This window comes from Apodemus sylvaticus, chromosome 10 (genome assembly GCF_947179515.1).
Source record: "Apodemus sylvaticus chromosome 10, mApoSyl1.1, whole genome shotgun sequence".
Lineage (NCBI taxonomy): Eukaryota > Metazoa > Chordata > Mammalia > Rodentia > Muridae > Apodemus > Apodemus sylvaticus.
The window spans coordinates 105,684,262-105,704,712 of record NC_067481.1 but is presented as its reverse complement, the minus strand read 5'-3'; the positions used below and the strand labels follow the sequence as shown (position 1 = coordinate 105,704,712).

Genomic DNA, 20,451 nt, shown 5'->3' with positions numbered 1-20,451 from the left:
AACTCCGTGGCCAGTCAGGATCTCTGGGTGCCACTCTGTCCTGGCCCCAGGCTCACCCGGTTTCAGCCCAGAGACTGCACAGGGCTCTCCCTGGAGACCTCTTCAATGTCACAGGCTTCCTGCTGGGCTTTCAAACCCAGAGCTTATAGCTCCAGGTCCTGAGAACTCAAGGTGTATCATTCAAAGCCACAGTTCCATGCTAGTTAGCGGAAGTGCTGGCTTCCAGCCCGGAGGCTCAGAGCCCTGCACTGGAGGAAGGTCGCCCCAGGTCTTCCCCACATTTCGGTTTTGCTCTTGGGTCTCAGGGGTCTCCTTCTACTCACCTTCTTCTTCTCTCCGTCTGGATGCTGCAGCTCTCCTCTGCTTGGAAGAAAGTAGGATGTGGTGTCTAGAATGGGCAGAGCAGGGTTTCAGTTCTAAAGAGAAGCTTCCTTAGGACAGAGACAACATCCTGAATAGGCAAGAGGAGATCTGCTGGAGGGAGAGGGCACTTTCTTCTCAAATCCAGAGAACAAAGAGGTTTCTGACTTCCATTGTTTCAGAGGAGTTGCCAAGATTCACATCATGTGGTCTAGCCTGGCCTACTTGCCAAAGGGCAGTGAGGCAGACAATAGGTGGGACCATAAACCGGTGGCCACAATGTCACCACATCCTATATTTGTTTGTTTGTTTTTGTTTTTTGAGACAGGGTTTCTCTGTGTTGTAGCCCTGGCCGGCCTTGGCTCTTAGAGGTCTATCTGCTTCTTCCTCCCACATGCCCAGCTTGCATCCTGGGTTTTTTATTTTTATTTTTTATTTTTAATCAACTCTGTGTCCCAGAGAGAGGGGGGAGCTGCTGGGGCTTGGTCTGACCTGTAGGTTGGAAGGAGGGAGAGAGGAAAGGAGGCAGAGAGAGAGGGAAGGAAGGAGGGCTCAAGGGAAGAAGAAAAGTTTACCATCTAGTATGAAGAAAAGTTTACCACTGATGCTGGGTGGGTCTGAGGCTAAAAGCCGCAGGGCTCTTCTGGGCTTTGTGCAATGAGCTCTGCCCTCTTGGTCTATGATAAAGACTGTGTGCAGCAGAGAGAGGAGAATAAACTCTTCTCTCACCTCAGAGAGGAACAGGGTGGGCTTCAATATGTTAGATTGCAAACCCGGCTAGCTGCCCCTTTCCCATCCTAGACCTCACGCTGTGTGCCCCTGAAGTATCACAACGTGTCTTCTGTGCTGTGGTCCCTCAGCCACTCTCCCTTGAAGCTTTCCTGTCAGGTAGGCTTTGTTGTGCTAAATCACGTGATGTGGAATTTCTGCCAACCCCAGAAAACTTAGAGGCCCCCTTTATTTGAGGTATGTCTCTGAAGTTTCTGTCTCCTCCTAGGTCCCCCCGTCAGGCTGCCCCACAATGGCTATTTTACCTCCGTTCAGGTAAGCCATCACTAATGTCCTCTCACTGCAATGGCCCTGCTGTTGTTTGTTTTTGAGCAGGTGCTCATGTAGCCCAGGCTAGCCTCACAGTTCTGTGTAGTGGAGACTGAGCTTCTTTCCCTTCTGCCTCTGTCTCCCAAGTGCACCAGCATGCCAGGTTGTATTTTATTTTATTTTATTTATGTGCGTGTTTGTATGCCCACATGCATGTAGGTACCCGTGGAGTCCAGAAGAGGGCGTCAGATCCGGAGCTCTCTGACATGGATGCTGGGAACTGAAGTTGGACTCTCTGGAAGACCATCTAGTTCTTTTTACAACAGAGCCACTTCTCCAGCCCCCAGGCTATTACAAAACATTTTTTTTTATTCATTCTCATTCTCTTTCCCTCTCTAGTCAGTCACACCCCTCCCACGTGTGCCATGCCCACTGCTTTCTCTTCTCTGTGTAGGTCGCAAGCATTGAATTCAGGCTGTCAGGTAGGCTTGGGACAAGTGCTGTCTGACTACTGTTATACCCTTTCTCTGGTATATTTTTGTTTTGTTTTCTAGCTTTTCTGATGCTCATGTTTGGAGACAGAAGGGTGTTATGGAAACATTAGTTCCCAGCTTTGGGGCTGTGGGTCACCCACAATCAATGTGTAGGTTGTTTCCGGCAGCTGCGTTTCTCACTGTGTCAACCTGGTTAGTCTGAAACTTGCTATGTAGATCAGGATGACCTCAAATCACAGAGATTGCCCTGCCACTCGAGTGCTGGAACTGAACTCACATTGTCAGGCTTGGCTGCAAGCCCCTTTATCCACTGAGCCCTCTCATCAGCCCTGTTTTTGTTATTTTTAGACAAACAATTTATGTTTGCTTATAAAACATCAGAAAATAAAAAAACCTCTGATTATATTACACAGATATAACTATTTCTTGTGTCCTTTATCCTTGAGAAAGTTTGAGAACTTTTCCAGATGTTTCTGTGTACTTCCCCCTCCAGATGTGTATTATGTAATTTTTATTTAAAACAAAAAAGGTGAAACAGGATTGTTCTGCATTCTGTCAGGAATCTGTGTCTCTCTGCTGCCTGCCACTGCAGTCATTTCTGCAGTCTCAGAAAAGATGGCTTCCTTTCACAACCATGAGAATCTCAAGGTGCTGGAACGTGCTGTCTCTTGGGTTCTCCTGCTGTATCATGTTAGATCATGGGCCTGCTGTGTTAAGAGACTGGCCACTCTAAATGGCCAGATCCTACAGTCTGAAGAACCAGCCATGTCCCCAATTCCACGGGCCAGACAGAGAGTTGAGTCATGCTATGTTGTTGGAGATTGGTTCTAATGCTTTGATTCAACTGAGGATCTGTGTGTCCAGATGCTGAAGGTCCTTGTCCCCAATTGATTTTTGATTGATCAATAAAGATGCCACATGGTTGGGCACAGGGTGGGATACTTAGAGTTGTGTGGGTAGGACGCAGAGAGGAAGGGAACAGAATTCCCATGAGTTGGGGGTCAAATGATGGGGCACAGGAGCAGCAGGAGATAAAGTCAACCAGCCAGGTGTGTTTGTGTGACTTTGGGTAAGTGGTCACTGGCCGTGTCTCTGGTTGGACCTGGGATAGTAGGGGAAGGCTTAGGAGTGCCCAGACTTGCCAGGCGGTGGTGGCACACGCCTGTAATCCCAGCACTTGGGAGGCAGAGGCAGGCGGATTTCTGAGTTCAAGGCCAGCCTGGTCTACAGAGTGAGTTCCAGGACAGCCAGGGCTACACACACAGAGAAACCCTGTCTCAAAAAAAACCAAATCCAAAAAAAAAAAAAAAAAAAAGGAGCGCCCAGTCTTTGAGGTAGCCAAGGCATTTAATAATAAGCTAGTGTGTGTGTGTGTGTGTGTGTGTGTCTTTCATTCCTGGATCTAAAGTTAGCTCCTAGGCGGGTGCACAAGTATGATCCACCAGGAGCCGAGTGATATAGCAAAACTCACTGCAGCACTGCATAGCTTCAGAGCCCTGAGTTTATGGTCCTAACTATGTTTTTCATGCTTCTCATCACAAGGCCTATGCATGTTGAAATAAATCATGTGCTATGGGACTTCCCACCAACCCCCTGAAATGATGTTAGGGTCTGATATGTCTTTTGTTTAGGGGATATCTTCGTCACTTTTGTATTTCTGTAAAGAGACATTGTGATTGTACTGCCTGGTTTTGTGTGTCAGCTTGATACAGGCTGGAGTTATCACAGAGAAAGGAGTTTCATTTGGGGAAGTGCCTCATCCAACTTGGGGCATTTTCTCAATTAGTGATCAAGAGGGAGGGCCCTTGTGGGTGGTGCCATCCCTGGGCTGGTGGGTAGTCTTTGGTTCTATAAGAGAGCAGGCTGAGCAACCATGGGAAACAAGTCGGTAAATTACATCCCTCCATGGCTTCTGCATCAGCTGCTGCTTCCTGACCTGCTTGAGTTCCAGTCCTGAACTCCTTTGGTGATGAACTGCAATGTGGAAGTGTAAGCTGAATAAACTCTCTCCTCCCCAACTTGCTTCTTGGTCATGATGTTTGTGCAGGAATAGAAACCCTGACTGAGACAATGACCAAGGCTGCTCTTGTGAAAGAAAGCAATTAATTGGGGCTTGCTTACAGTTTCAGAGGTTTAGTCCATTACTAACAGGATGGAAGTTATGCTTTTGAAACCTCAAAGCCCACCCCCAGTGACTTCCCCAGCAAGGCCACACCTCCTAACCCCTTTTCAAAGTGTCAGGCCTTAGAGGCTAAGCATTCAAATACATAAACCCATGGGGGCCATTCTTAGTCAAACTGCCACAGGGTTGCCCATCATCCTCCCTGTTGAAGGTTCTCTCTCCATGGCACTCTTCTCCAGGCTCTAAAGGGAAGCTTGTCCCTGTCCCTTCCACAGTCACCATCACTGACTGTACAGCCCTTTCTGAGGCTCTCCCGCATCAAAGCCTTGTGATGGCGTCATGATTTCAAGTCCCTGTCTCTGAAGTGGGGGCTTGTGCCAGCTCTTTCCTGCGTGCTCTCCTCTTGTCTATACTCCTTATTTAGATTTTTAAAGAATTAAGAGGCTGGGGGATGTGGTCTAATGGGTAAGTTCCTGCTGCTGGGCTGTGAGGACGCATGTGCTGGACCATGAGGACACATGTGCTGGACCATGAGGACACATGTGCTGGACCATGAGGACTTGCATCTGGACTCCCACAGAGGGAGGGAGGGACAGGTGGCCACCTATCCGAGCTGAATCAGAAGCTCCAGCGTTTCTGAGAGACCTGTCAAAAGATCAGGTGTCTTCTTTGATTGTTCTTCACCCCCAGTCAACTTCTGGCTCTTATATGCACATGCACACACACAGACACACAGACAAACAAGCGCGCGCACGCACATGCGCGCGCAGACACACACACACACACACACACACACACACGCACACACGCTCTTGTGCTCATGTGCACCCGTACATACAAACCCTCCACCAACACACATGGAGATAAAGTTGGGTGTGGTAGCAGATGCTCTGGAAGCTGAGGCAGAAGGGCTACCATGAGTTAGAAGTCAGCCTGGGGTCCACACCAATACCCTGTGTGAAGAAGAAAGGAAAGAAAGAAGGGAGTCAGATTACATAACAAAGTATAACATTTTAACTGCCTTTGAGCTGGGCATCAGCGGCACTAAACCTTCAGCACTGTGTATCCACTGCCACTGTCTACACCCCTGCCTGTCAGTGCTTCTCCTGCTCCTCCTGCTCCTCCCAGCCCCAACCAGCCACTAATCTGCTTTGTCTGTGGATTTCCCTGCTCTGGGCGTACTTGGTGCAAATGAGACCACAGGTAGATGGTCATTTGTGTTGCCTTCTTTCACCCTGCACAGTGTGTCCGAGATCTCTGTGCTGGGTGGCAGGCAGCACCCGCATCTTACTCTCTGGCACACACAGACCACATTTGCATATCCACCGATCTGTTGTCCACTTGGGTTTTTATTCCCTTCCGCTATAGTGAATAGCAGACTTACAAGTTGGAAAACTTGTTTTCAGTTTCGTGTGCCACCTGGAATCCGAATGGCAGCTGTACCCTCTCACGTGCACCAGCAGTGCACCAGGGGGAGCATTTCTTCCCTTTCCCTCCCAGCAGTATTGACTGGGTGTGTGCACACACATAAGCACACATGCACATGTCTACATGATGCATGTAGACAGCCCAGAGGCCAACGTCACATGACTTTCTCAATTGTTCTTTTTTTTTTAATTAAAAAAATGTATGGGAGAGCTTGTACACAGTCTGCACCCCCAACGACTAATCCCATACCACACATTAAGCATTTGAGGGACCCATGTTTGGGAAAATCCTGGGAACAGCACAGTGGATGAGCCTTACCCAGGGAAAAGCAATCACACGACCATAATACGGCATTTCCTCTGCCAGGTGTACTGCACCACAGTTTTTGGTATAGAATCTCAACTGAACCTAAGGCACTCCAGTTCTGTAAACTGGCTTCCAGGAAAAGGCAGGGATCTTCCTGTCTCTCCCATCCCGGCACTGAGCTTACAGATTTAGGAGGCAGAGCCTCTCTGCTAAGGGTGGCCACTGAAGGGTGATCCTGACCCTTGGCTCTGATTCCTCAGCCCTCTCCATCCTGCTCCACTGTAATATGGATTCCCTCTGCACAGCTTCAGCTGCTGTAATCTCAATAGCTTTGCCACTGAAACCGGCTCACACTGGGACCCAAAACAAACCTGTCCTTCCTGAAGCTTTTTCTGTCTGCTACTGTGCTCATGCTGTAGCAAAGATATGAAAGATAAGTCATGCATGGTAACATACACTTTTAGCCTCAGTACTAAGGAGACAGAAGCAGGCAGATCTCTGTGAGTTCAAGGCCGAGTGGGGCTCTACTGTGTGCCCGTGTGTGTGCACGCGCGCGCGCGCGCGCGCGCGCGCGCGCACACACACACACACACACACACGCATACACACCCACACCCCGACATGTATGTTATAAGAATGTTCTTTTTGTGTATGTGTGGGATGGGTTGAGACAGGATCTCACTGTGTATCTGAGGCTGGCTTCAAACTTCCTATGTCTCCCAGATTAGCCTCAACCTTTTTGAGAAACTGTTCAGCCTTAAAAAGTGCTGGGCCTGGGGCACTACACTCGTTTATAGGGCACTGGGGATGAACCCGGTTTTCATGAATGCTAATACTAGCCCTCTACCAGCTGAGATGCAGTCTGGCTAGTTTTTCGTTTCTTGAGACTGGTCTCACTATAAAGCCTTAGAACTCACTGTTTTAGATCAGGCCGACCTTCAATATATAATGCCTCTACCCCGGGTACTGTTCATTATATAATTTGAATAGTAGATTTTCATCAGCTACATGACATACAAATGTTGTCTCCCGTTCTGTAGGTTGTCTTTATGCCTTGTTTTTGGTGGGGGTGTAGTTGTGGCTGTTAGAAACAAAGAATAATCTCGCACTTCCCTCTCACAGGCCTCGCGACTCCAGAGTCCGCCTCCCTCCCGACCTTTTGGCCCCGCCTCCGTGTGCCCCGCCTCTCGCGAGCCCACTCAGGTCACAGCTTCATCCCCACCCCTCCTGCCTCCAGGCTGTCGCTCCGCCCCTCAATCCCCGCCCCAGCTGGTTCTCCCCCCCCCCCAGGCCACGCCCCGAAACATCCCCGCCCCCCGGCTCGCCCTGCCTTCCCGGAGCCCTCCCGGCCCGCGCGCGCGGCCAGCGCAGACCTCCCGGCTCGACTGGCGGCGCGGGCGCGGTGAGTACGGCTCTGCTGGGTTCCCGGTGGGGAACACCAGATTCGGGGCTCTGGGCACGGGTTGGCAACAGAGGCGGGGGTCGTGCTTTGCCACCTGCCTAGAGTCACGGGGCACCGCGCTCTCCTCGGGCGGCGAGCAGGGACGTCGTGGGAGTCTCGGGGTGGCGCGCTCTGGGCGGGATTGAGGGCGAGGGGTTCCAGCAGTGCTCCGGTTGTGTTTGGTTCTCAGACCCGGACTACCCAGCTTCCATCCGAACCTCCCCGAATGATGCCCCTCGGGCTTCTAGGAAAAGGCTCGGCTTTCTCTAATAAGTTCTAGTATCTAAGTTGCGATTTGGAGAACGATCCGGTGAAAGCAAAAGCGGATAGACAAAAAGTAGGAAAACTTTCCAGATGCTCTTTAGCTGTTCCGGGCCCACGCGTCTTTTGCTCTTATCCCTGTGAGTTTCGCACGGGTTCCCAGGCGGATACGGGAGTATCGGAGAGCAGGGGAATCTCAGGATCGCGGAGTCTGGAGCCCAGGCTAAGGAGGACGTGGCCGCTGCCTGTCCTGCCAGCCCCGTTCTTGCTTCCCAGTGGTTTCCAGGTCAGTGTGGTTCTGGACGGTGCTCTTGATCGTCATTCGGTGTTGTGAAACAGCTTTCCGTTCAGGTTTAAGAGGAAGAGGTGAGGGGAGCATGGGTATGTTTTAGAAAGGCAAAGCTCCAAAGATCAGGTCGTTTGAACATTCCCTACCTAATACTTTGTCGGGTTTGTGCTTCCGGATAGTGGAGCTGATGTCATTCTCTGTTGGACTGAGCGATAGTCGTTGGGAAATAGTTTGGAAGTCACGGGGCTCTCTAAACTCATCAGCTTCTTGCTCTTTTGAAATAGGGTCTTATGTAGTCCAGGCTAGCATCCCTACTCCAATATGTAGCTGAGGCTGGTCTTGAACTTTCTGCTTCCGCGGTGTTGAGATTATAGGGTTGTGCCACAGTGCCGCTGCTCCAGCCGTTTCTGAATAAAACCATCCTCCCCTGAGGATGGAGAACTGCATGAAGCTGGCTCAGGGACTCCGGGACTCCATATTGGAGTCCTTTGAAGGAAAATAATTTCCACAGTAGGTGCTTGCGGGCTCTTCTGCCCTCCGCTCCAGCCTTCTCAGATTGGCTCTTTTAAAGTAGAACTAATGCAGGGGAGAGGAGCTGTAGAGAAAGGGCTGAGTGGTATCGGTAATTCCTCCAGCGATGGCCTTATCAGTTAGATTAGGATCCAGAGGGTGTGTCGCTTGCGCTACCTGGCCTAGAATAACACCCATACTGCACCTGGCTCTCTTCTCAGCCAGACCTTGCTCTACTTCCTAAAGGTGTTCACGCCAGCTCAGAAGTATTTATTGTAGCTCTACTGTGGGAGAGGAGAGGCCCACTGTCCTTTTTCCTATTCCACTAAAGGCATTAATAATGAATGGTTTTATTCCTGCCTGAAAAAATATTCTTATGATATTTTACTGAATCAAGTGACCCGGTGATTGTTCTCCGGTCCATCCAGTGTCCCGTGTCTCTAAAATACTAGACTGAAGTAGCTCCTTGCCTTTGTCACATACATTCCTTTGTCCTTCAATACTTTTATGGCCTGGCCATAGGAGGGGAAGGACTGACTACCCCTGTCCTTTGAAAATGATGAGAAAATGGCTCTTGGCCCTGAGTGGCTTATGCTATGGGTGGAAAGCAGGCACACTGTTGAAAAGTTCAGAGCTTAGCTCAGAATCCTGACTTAGGCAATTGGGAGATGTTCCTAGACTGGGAAAGGTGTGTGGAAACGCTGAGGTCTGAGCACACTACACATAAGCAGGAAGGTCTCAGCAAAGTTGCAGCAGAGGCATAGACAAGTCCAGGATGGAATACAGTAAGAGCAAAACCTGCTGAGAGGACGGGGCTGTCGACAGGCAGTTCCTGCTTTCCTTAATGTAATACAGCTCTGGGCATGGCCTCCTGCCACTGTGAGACCCCTTCCCCACTTCAAATTCTCCTGCAAATTTCCCTGAAGCTCCCGTGAGAGTGGAAAATAGGCGGAAGCCCTGGAGTCTTGGCACCACTCATTTGTATTTTGTTTGTTTTGGCTTTCTGCTGCCACGAAAATAGCCCAGAGAGCCAGGTGGCTTATATCCACAGGTAAATAGACTCTGCTCTGTGTGTCTCCACAGCCCGTTTGCCCACCCGTGGCTGACTCTGAGCTTGAGTGGTGTTTACCTGCTGTGGAATTGGAGTTTGAGGTCAAGTGCTGCTTTCCGGTGGGGGCGGAGGGGGCTCATAATTTCGTTTTATTGTTGAGCATTCATTGACAGTCTGGACAGTGATGACAGCATTAGTCTCATTGAGATTACCACTTGACTACAGATCTTTGAGAACTGTGTGTCATTTTATTAGGTTTGTAGACAAGAAGGTATGCCCCTGTCCCAGCATCCTAAGAATCACATCCAAAATGCCTTCAACAAAAGACACACTAACTACAGAAAGTATAACAGGCCCACGAGCCTTCACATATGAAGAGCAAAGACCTTGAGGCACAGTTTGTTTCTCCGAGATGGTGGGGCTGAGGCAAGTCTGTCTGCTCAATCTTTTTGGTCCTCTGTACGTTTCGTTCTCCTGGAGATGGGGCAGGCCTCCGAGGTTTTAACCGCTATGATCAGGAGACAGATGGCTTTCCTCCCCCTCCTCCTCACTTGAAAGCACGTGTATGGGGAGGGGAGAGAGGCCTTGCTGTTTTTCAAGGCCCTGGTTTGCTACCCACCATCCACATCAGGCCGGTCAGAACTGCCTGAAACTCTCGCTCCAGAGGAGCTGATGCCCTCTTCTGGCTTCTGTGGGCACTGCACTCATGCGCACATATCCACATCTGAACTCATAACTCAAACACCTAAGTAAAAATAAAAATGAAACTTAAAGCGTTTTAAGTGCAGGTGCGTATACGTGGGGCCTAGAGGACAACTTGGGGCCTTTGGGTCATCTTCTGGAACACTACCCGCCTCCTTTGAAGACTCACTGGCTGGCTAGTGAGTACCAGAGACCTCACTAGCATATGCCACCATGTCTAGCTTTTTCTCTAGGTCCCGGAGGTTATACTCTGGTCCTTAGGCCAGCACCATGGTATCCAGGAAGCTCCTGCAGGGTTCAAGTAATAGCCCAAGGTTATGACAACCGTGGAGAGCGGTCCTAGTCCTTCACCTGCCCATAGGGAGGAGAGGCCAGAAGACATCAGAGGGAGACAGTGCTTTTGAGACCCGGGCAGTGTCCCTTCCTGGTCAGAGTCACCAACAGCTGAATGTCATCCTTGGCAGTTTCATTCCCTGCGTTCTAGCAGGTTAATCATTCATTGGGCAACAGCTATCCACCTATTCCCATCCTTGTTAATTCTCTAGCAGATGTGTCCAGGCTCTGACATCATCACTGACATCACTCACACTGGAGAGCCAAGTTACAAAAGAGAATTGTGTTGGGTCTCATCTCCCTGAGGCGCATCTGGCCTCCAGGACATAGACAGGTTGGAGAACCTGGAAGGCTCCAGAAAGCCAGTGGTGGAGAACTTAAGCCATTTGGTCCGTGGAGCCTCTTGAGAGACCTCAAGTCTCAGACTTTAGTGTGAGCTGGACATGGCCCCACAGGGCTCTCATTCCAGCCCTCAGGTGGCTGAGACCTGACTCGGAACCAAACCAGCAAACCTACAACAGCAAACAGCAACGAGAAACTTTTTTTTTTTTGATTTGTTTTTTTTCGATACAGGGTTTCTCTGTATAGCCCTGGCTATCCTGGAACTCACTTTGTAGACCAGGCTGGCCTTGAACTCAGAAATAATGGGCCTGCCTCTGCCTCCCAAGTGCTGGGATTAAAGGCGTGCGCCACCTCTGCCCGGCAGCAACAAGAAACTTACCATTAACTAACTAAAACCCTGATTCCAGTGAAATTTATAGATCGTGTACTGATATTTAAATGTGTGTGTGTGTGTTTGTGTGCTTTTTGTTGATGTTTTTGAGACAAGGTTTCTCTGTGTAGCCTTAACTGTTCTGGAACTCACTCTGTAGAGCAGACTGGCCTTGATCTTCGAGCTTCCCCTACCTCTGCCTCGGTAGTGCTGGGATTAAAGACAGGCACCACTACTGCCAGCACTGCCAGCTTGAAAAAAATTTAATTAGGACCGGGCAGTGGTGGTGCACGCCTGTAATCCCAGCACTCTGGGAGGCAGAGGCAGGCAGATTTCTGAGTTCGAGGCCAGCCTGGTCTACAGAGTGAGTTCCAGGACAGCCAGGGCTATACAGAGAAACCCTGTCTCCAAAAAAAAACATGTAATTAGGAACTACCAGTAGGACAGGCAAGATTGCCCAGATGGTAAAACACTTGTTGCCAAGTCTTATGATTTGAGTTTAATCCTCAAAATCCATGTAATAACAGGAGAGACCTGGCTTCCGTAAGTTGCCCTATGACCTCCATGTTTGCACTGTGGCATACATGTATGCATGAGCACACACACACATAAGCTAAAATATAATCTTAAAATTAAAAATAAACAGTAGAACCCTGCAGGATTTCAGGAGACATGGGAGATGAAATCAGACATAATTTGAGCAAGTATGAAGCGGGTAATGGCATTCTTTGTTGGATGGTCTTCTTTGCTTGGGCACTGTAATCAGGACACACAGGACCTGATAGCCTGGTTCAGGCTTATCAATGTGGTCATTTGTTCACGGGGGAGGCTGGAATGTGGTTTCACCAGGGTCCCCAGGGAAGTGGTACGCACTGATTGTAGGGCACAGCCCTGCTAGCTGTGGATGAGGTTTTCTATTCCACAAATCAATGTAATTTGTAGTTATGCTGTATTTGAACCTTGTGGTAACTTTATCTTTGCCTTGTGGGACTTATGAGCCTACAGAAACCACTGAAATTCAGAAGATGGAATTTGAAAACGTTTCTGTGAAATATTTTACCAAGTTACCAAGAGCTCCCGAGTTTCCCCCCAAGGTGTGTGGATCAAGTCTGTCAGGGTGGACAGACACCGCCCAGCAAAGGCCATTTCTTAAGCCCGAGGGCCTGGCGTTGACCTTTTGTCTATGTGCCCTTCTCATTCTGCAGTGTTTGAGAAACTCCATTCCTTCTCCTTGTTTGGCCGTCAGTCATCCAAGTTTTATTACAGTGACACAGTTTTTGTATTTTACTCACTGAACTTAAGAATTTTTAAGCAATGTTTAATCTCACGGACATACAGTTCTGAGTTTAGCACAGCCCAGCTGCACACACAGCACAGCACAGATTACCCTAAGGGGTGTTTGCGATCTTCCTCTTCCAAGATCTCACAGACCAGATCCTCTGGCCTTCTCGGCTAGTTTTCTTTCCTGCTTACAGACTAGGCCATTCCCTAAGGCTTGATCTTCCATCTGCACACCAGCTCCTTTCTGCCTTACTGGAGTCTTTCTGCGATCTCCATATTTGTACCCAGCCTTGTATTTCCTTTCCAGGCTAGGGCAGCAGGACTGTGGGCACATGAGGGGAAATGAAAGATTCTTTTTCTTTCTGGAAGAACTGATTTTAGAGGATTACCTTGGTGGTAGAAAAAAAAAAGCTGCTTTATCTTTGTGAAGGCCTTGCCCTTTTGAGTGTTGATCTGATACCTAAATCTAGAAAGCCCTTCGCTCTACTCGGGGAGCCCCTCTGGAGCCTGCATGTTCCATAGCATGTACTACCTACATGTGGCTGAGAAGACGGGAAAGGAGGGAGAGAGAGAGGGAGGGAGGGAGGGCTGGAGACTGGGCTTAGTTTGGAGGTGCTTTTGAAAACCATTCTTTTGCTGAAATTCTGGGATCTCATCCCTTGTGAGTTTATTTTAAACTTTTTTCCTTCCCTCTTTGAGATGAGTGGTCTCCTGTAGCCCAGACTGACCTCTTACTCCCCAAGTCTGGTTAAGTTTGAACTCCTGATCTTCCCGGCCCTACCTCTTAAGTGCTGAAATTACAGGAAAATATCACTAAGCCTTGCTACTTTTATTTTCTTACATGAGTAAGAAGAAAGTGAGCACCCGCTTACTCTTCTTAGACACTTGTGTGTGTGTGTGTGTGTGTGTGTGTGTGTACACGCATGCGTGTGTATATTCCAGTTTGCTCGTGTGGGGGTGCACATGTATGTGGGTGAATGTGTACACCCAAAGTTACTGTCAGATTTTTTTCCCCTCAATTTTAGCTATGTTAACTGTTGAGTCCTATGCTGAGGTCAGAGCTCCCCATTGGCTAGTCAGCTGTCCTGCCCCCCAGCCTGTGTCTGACTCTGGAATGCTGGGATTACAGACCTTCCTCACACTTGCATGACAAGTCTCTATCCACTGAGACATATCTTCAGTCCTTATTCACCTTTTCTTTTCTTTAAAAAAATATTATTTTAAACAGGGTCTCTCTTTTATGTAGCTTTGGCAGTCCTAGAACTCACTCTGTAGACCAGGCTGGCCTCGAACTCATTGAGATCCATCTGCCTCTGCCTCTCAAGAGTTGTGATTGCAGGTACTGGCCATCCTAGTTGGCCTAAAGAAAATGTCTTTAAAATTTAATTTAATTTTATTTTTTGCGTATCGGTTTTTTGCCTGCATGTTTGTCTATACACAGCTTGAATGCCTGATGCCCACATAATCCAGAAGATGATGTCAGATCCCCCGGAAGTAGTTATGGACTGTTGTGAGCTGCCATGTTGGTGCTGGGAATCCAGTCCAGGCGCTCTTGCCCCTGAAGTGTGGTCTCCTTGCAGAAACAGAACCTGCGTAGGGCGGGAAGCAGTTAGGGCCCAGGAGGCAGTCATGTGTCATCGAGGCTGTGTGGAGGCCGCCTGGGAAGTAGGAAGAGCCTGAAGAAGATGCTGGGTGCATGATCCTAAGTCCTAATTAATAAAGGCCAAAGCTATCTTAGCTGGTTGCCTGCAGACACTGGGGTTTGCCAGAGCTGGGCTAGGAAGTAGACGTGACTCCCCAATCTCACGATGTTAGGGAGTTGTTAGATACTTACTTACAGGCTTGAGGGACATTGTGGCTGGACCCCTCCCTTCTGGAAAACAGACTTTAAAACTCAGGACTCCTATTACGCTTGGAAGAATGGGCCTGAGTCCTATCTCAAGCTAAAGCTGGTTCCAGGATTCAAACCACGTGGAGCACTGGCTGGCTGGACTGAGTGCCTGTCTCACTGTCTGCCTGCCTGTCTGTCTTCTGTCTGTCTCTCTAGGGTCTAATGTATTCTAAGCTGACCTTATCTTCCTTCATCCATCTCCTGAGTTCCAAGATTAAAGGTCTTTGCCACCCCTAGAGGTTCTGATAACAGAGCACTTAACACTACAATTCAAACCGGTCTGTCAGTCACCTGGACAGGACAGCGCCTCAGGAAAAGCTGCTGGTTCCAGGCCAGACAAGGCAGCCATCAGGTAAAGGGGCTTGCTGTACCCTCCTTGAGACCTGAGTTTAATAGCTGAAACCCACACAAAGTGGGAGTGGAGAACTGACTGCAGAGAGTTGTCCTCTGACCTCCATACCAACTCTTTGCCCCGCCCATGAATATTAAAAAATACATTTTTAAAAGCTGTTCTAGAGATTTCAGAATAAGTTGGGTGTGGTAGTGCATACCTGTAATCTCAGTAGTGGAGAATCAGAGGCAGGAGGATCACTGCAAGTTTAAGACCAGCCTGGTTTATGTAGCGAGGTTGTTTCAAAATATAAAAATATCAAGAGAGGAAACAGAAGATGAAGCTTGCAGAAGTGGGCGTGGCCCCCTTGTCAATGTCAGTCTGTTCCTGTCAAGGATGCTCTGTCTGCGAGAGGCTCTGCTTGTCTTCTGAACTACACTCTGTCTTGTCTGGGCTCCTTTTCATTTTTAAAATATGAATCTTGTATGTATGAGTGTGTGTGTGTGTGTGTGTGTGTGAGTGTGAGCACACCTGTGCCTCAGCCTCGAGCATTGTGTAGCCCAGGTTGGTAACAGACATACTAGGACTGTGTGTGGCATAATGCTCAACAGAATAATTTCAAGGGAGATCTTGAGTCCCTAGGAGACTAAAGATCCAGTGGCAAGAGCAGAGGCCACTCTGGCTTCTGTCATTCTCAGGAAGTACCTCAGGGTAGGAACAGCCTTTCTCCTGCAGGAAGAAATATTTACACATAGTTTACACTGACAAAAGAAAAATCACAAGAGAGAGAAGCAGGCAACATCTAGAAACTTAGGCATATTCTCTAGACATGAGGGCTGGGAGGATGGTGGGTCTGTGCAACAGGTGACAGCGGTGACAAAGTCCATCTACACGTGGTATTGACTTTTGGTCGTCTTTCCTATGCTGTAAGTAGGAGCCCTTCTGGTGAGGAAGTCCCTGGGAGAGGGAGAGCCCTTCAGAACACCCCTGCTGTCTGCTCCCATGGAAAAGACAGAGTCCTGAAACTCTTAAGCCAAAGAATCTATAGGCCAAGGATCTGTGCTTTGGGGTTAAGTCTTTCTTTTTATGTGTGTGTGTGTGTGTGTGTGTGCTCTTAGAGGCCCACAGATGACATGGACTCTCCTGGAACTGGAATTGTAGAGGGTTGTGAGCTGCCAGATGTGTGCTGGGAGCAGCAGTCAGAGTCTCTCACAAGCACAGTAGTGTCTTAACAGCTGAGCCCTCTCTCCAGCCCTGAGGTTTTCTTTTCTTTCCTCTGAGGCATGTAGCCTCGTGTAGCCCAGGTTGGCCTCAGACCTTCTGTGCAGCCAGCTGCGAGTGACCCTGACGTTTGGCTTTCCTGACTGCACCTACTGAGTATTGGGATCACAGGCCTGCCTCATCAGCTGTCTGGAGATGGAACCTATGGCTTCCTGAGTGCCAAGCAGTCACCCTGCCAACAGACCAATCCCCAGCCCTGGGGATTTTTTTTTTTTTTTGTCATAACATTAGAGACTTTAAATAGAGTTCGCATGCAGTTGGCTCTGCTGGGGTCCAGGTCCTTGGAAACATCACAGCAGCATTGGAGGAGGGGGTGGGGCTCTGCTGTGGCCCCCCCAAATAGCAAGGGATGAATTAGAACCAAAAACCACAGACACACCCTCTCCTTCCTTTCTCCCGTCTCTCCGGTTCCCATCTTCTCCCAGATTTCTAGAAAGCAGAGAGATATATGGGCTTGCCTTTAGAAGAAAAGTTAAGACACTGTTTTTGGAACTGGAGAGATGACTCAGGTTAAGAGCTCGGGCTACACTTACAGAATATCTGGCCACACCTGGAGGCTTGTTTTATTCTCACAGATGAGGAGAGGGGAGGTATCCCTGCAGAGTCAGGGATGATTTTTTTTTTTTTTTTGGATTTGATTTTTTCAGGACAGGGTTTCTCTGTGTAGCTCTGGCTGTCCTGTAGCTCACTCTGTAGACCAGGCTGGCCTCGAACTCAGAAATCTGCCTGCCTCTGCCTCCCAAGTGCTGGGATTACTGGCGTGCGCCACCACCGCCCGGCAGGGATGATGTTAAATGCCCTACAAAGACAGATTCTCAGAGGATCTGATCCCAGTGTCACCAGGGCTAAAGTCGAGATCTGTGCTTTCGAGCTTCCTGAGCACAGGTTAAAGGCCTTAAGGATATGGGGAGCTGTTTTTTCCCTGTGGTCGGACAGTGTCATATATTTAAGATTAATTTTGGTCATTTCCCACCCTCCCATTTTTCTTCCCCCTTCGCCCTCTCCTGCTAACACTTGTCTCTTACCCGCTGTAGGTCACACAGGAAAATAAGACATGCAGAGGAAAGGGAAAGAGCATTTGCTCGAGCCCAGGATGGGATACGGGAAGGCTCTCTAACATTTTATGGTTAGCATACAAAATATTGAGTTAAATGTGACATTTTCATACAGGCATATCATTACACCTTGTTCATATTCACTTCCTGCCAACCTCCCCTCCCTATCTCTTTCTCTCCTCTCCCCACCTCCCCAGTCCCCCATCTCCCCTCCCCTTCCTTCCCTCTTCGGCCCCTCCCCCATCTCCCCTCCCTTCTCCAGCCCCACCCCATCTCCCCTCCTAAGCCCCTCCCGCATCTCCCCTCTCTTCTTTACCTCCCCAACCCCTATCTCTTTCTCTCCTCTTCCCCCCCTCCCCCCGAGACAGGGTTTCTCTCTACAGCCCTGGCTGTCCTGGAACTCACTCTGTAGACCAGGCTGGCCTTGAACTCAGAAATCCACCTGCCTCTGCCTCCCAAGTGCTGAGATTACAGGTGTGCGCCACCACGCCTGGCTTCCCCAACCCCTTCTCCATCTCCCCTCTCCCCCCACCTTCCTACCCCTACCCCACCCTGCTGGTCCTCTTCTTTCTACTAAAGGAGCTAGTTGTCTTTCTGAGTCTTGCTTATTTTCCTTAATGGTCTCTTTTTCCATCTATTTTCCTGCAAATGTCATAATTCCACTCCTCTTTAAGAGGACCCAAGTTTGATTCCCAGCACCCACACAGAGGCTTAGAAAGATCTGCAACTCCAGTTCTAAGGAACCCGGTGCCCTCTTCTGGGCTCTGCAGACACCAGTCTGGTGCATATACATGCATGCAAGCAAAACACCCACACATAAAAATAAATAAATCTTTTAAAAAGATGGTTTCCTGGGAACATTTAAAGAGATTCCAGGTGAGACCAGAACACAGTAGGAAGGTCTGTGGCCTTGGACAGGCATTTGTGAGTGGTGCCCAAGGCACTGTGTGATGTGTTGTTTATGTTGTAGTGAGTTGCTGGGTGGTTCCGGCATTCTAGAGTTGGAGGTTTATTTTGAGGATCTAAGCTCATTTTTGCTAAAGGTTAAGTGCTTTGGGGAACTCTGCTGGGTCCTTGAGAGGCCCAGACTGGTGCCCTCTGCTGTGGAGGTCCTTGAAACTGCACTGCCCCACCCCCACCTCCACCCCAGGATACAGATGTGCCGCCTCTGGGCAGATGTCCGCCTTGTTCCGTGCCTTCCCCATCCCCCAAGCTTGCATACGCTCTAAGAAGCTGGTCTTGGTTCCCACCTCCTGCGCCTGCTGCTCCTTTCTAACCTTTGTCTCCCTGCAGACTCTTTAGGCCAGCCAGGACGGCTCTCAGCTTACCGTGCCCATCTCTGATCTCCCGAAGTCCCTGCGTGAGATGGGGCCATAGCACAGAGCGGTAGGGAAACTGCGAAGCGGAGAGTGATAGACTCAGTCCTCTTGCCAAGTGACAAACCCCTCAACCGCAGGACTCCTTCCTCAGATGGCAGAATTCTTGGTTGCTCTGGCTCCTTACACAAAAATGTCAAACTTACAGATTTGGGCTGAAGTACAGATTCCCCCACCCACTGCCCTCCATTTCAGAGACCGCTCTGATAATTACTTATCTCACCTAAACAAAGCCAGTGTGGTGTCACTTGCCCAAAATCCCAGCTCTTGGAGGGAGGCAAAAGATCAGGTTCAAGACTGTCTGAAAAATCTAAGTTTGGAGAGGTGGCTCAGTGGTTAAGAGGCTTAGCAGTTCGCAGAGGATCGAGGTTTAGTTATGAGCTGCACTTGTTTGGAACTCCAGCCTTCAGGGGCCAGTGACCTTTTCCTGGCCTCTGGAGACAACTATGCCTCTGTGAATGCATATACATGTGTGTGTGTGTGTGTGTGTAAAAACAACCCTTTTCTTTAAAAATCCAAAAAAAAAAAAAAGCGAAGACATGTAACACTGAGTAAATAATTATTCTACTTATTGTCCTGGGAATAATAAAAAGTTGTGTGTGCCTGCGCAGTGCAGCTGGCTTGGTTTTCTCCAAACAATTTTAGTCCATGGTTGGTTGACTGTGCGGATGTGGACACCCCAGATAGGTTCTTCCTTTAGCCTGTAATTAGAGGCCTCTATTGCTGTGCAAACAGGAGGGGTCTGGCACGTAGTTCATAGGACAGGGGCTGTGGTCATGCCACTTCAACATGTGATGAGAGAGCTACCCGGGAGCAGGGCCAGCAGGCGGGTTGGCTGAGGACCTTTTTTTTTTTTTTTTAACCTAAAAGGGTTCTATTTGTTGGTTGTGATTTTGAATGTGATTATAGCTGTGGCCAAGGAGAACATGAAAGTGGCAAAGATCACTCCCCTCTCTCCTCTGACCTCATCTGCTTCCTGCAGGAACTGACGTCATCCCTTATGTGTCCTCCCAAGGTGTGTGTGATGGAAGGGACTGTGACTAATGCACATGGTATCTTCTTCTTGCTGCCCTGGCTTGCTCACACCATGGCCTTCCTCAGAGACCATGTGTCCTCTCCACACGGAGAGTCCTGATGCTGCTACCGGATCCTGTGTGGCAGGATGGCTGGGTAGCCTACTGTCCTCTCCAGCAGCTCTACAGAGAGAGCCCAGCATTCCTGTGGGCGGAGCCATGTCTCTCACGGAAGGGAAAACCATGGCCAGGACACTCATGCACACTGACTTTCAACTGATTCCTCCATGACATGAGCCTCAGTTTACCCTCCGGGGAGGTCTACACTCCAGCCAATTCCCATGTGATTTAACAGTGTGGGTGGGTCAGAGGCAGTACCATGACATTAGGTGTGGGTTTTTCTTTTCCACATAGGTTTCTTGTTTTATTTTCTGTGTGCATTCATGTTTGTGCGTTCACAGTGTACATGCAGAGGCCAGAGGCCAACCTTGGGTGTTATTCTTCGGGTGCCACACGCACCTTAGTGAGGCTGCCGTGCCAGCGAGCTCAGTGCTGGATTCCCATGTGGATTTTCTCATTGAACCTGTAGCTCATGATCTGATGAGCTAAACTGTTGGGGGAGCTCCAGGGATCTGCCTGCCTCAGTCTCCCACCCCACCCCACCCAACCCCCACCTCCAGCTCTGTAATTACAAATGAATAACCACACTATGCTTTCACACCTACACCCACCCCAGAGATTAACACTTAAGTTCCCATAGTTATAAGGTGACTACTTTACCCGTTGAGCTCTCCTTCTCCAACCCTAAGTAAACACTGAATATAACTTCAGATTCACAGAAATTAGCCCAGAAGTGTCCTGTGTACTGTTAGTGCATTTCCCTACGGTAATAGAATTCTTGAGGCTGGGTATGCTAGAGTAGGAGATAGAAACGTGTCCTTTGGATCTGGAGGCTCAACTACAGGGTGCTGGCACTGGTGAGGGCTTTCTTTGCTGTCCTCTCAGGGTCCATGTGCAGAGTTTGGGGTTGAGGGGCGGTTATAAAATACATCCAGGACATGAAATTGTGCTCCGGCCTCACGTGGCCTCATCACGTCAGAAATCCATTCTATTCCCGTCATGTCAGAGCCTTGTTCAGCCCAGGTCTAGTCTCAGGTCCAGAGTCTCTGGAGTCAG

General features: G+C 49.2%; 1 protein-coding gene and 1 long non-coding RNA gene across 2 annotated transcripts in view; both read left to right on the top strand.

Moving 5' to 3' along the window:
* The first annotated feature begins 1,360 nt into the window (after positions 1–1,360).
* On the top strand, positions 1,361–2,300 carry LOC127694877 (uncharacterized). Its single transcript, XR_007979873.1, has 2 exons — positions 1,361–1,404; positions 1,618–2,300. It is a non-coding gene; the product is annotated as an uncharacterized LOC127694877 (long non-coding RNA).
* Positions 2,301–7,058: 4,758 nt separating this feature from the next.
* Litaf (lipopolysaccharide induced TNF factor) overlaps positions 7,059–20,451 on the top strand; it is a 37,975-nt gene continuing 24,582 nt past the window's right edge. The window contains exon 1 of the mRNA XM_052196119.1: positions 7,059–7,150. The gene's annotated coding sequence lies outside the window, so the exon portion shown is untranslated. The remainder of the gene's footprint in view (positions 7,151–20,451) is intronic.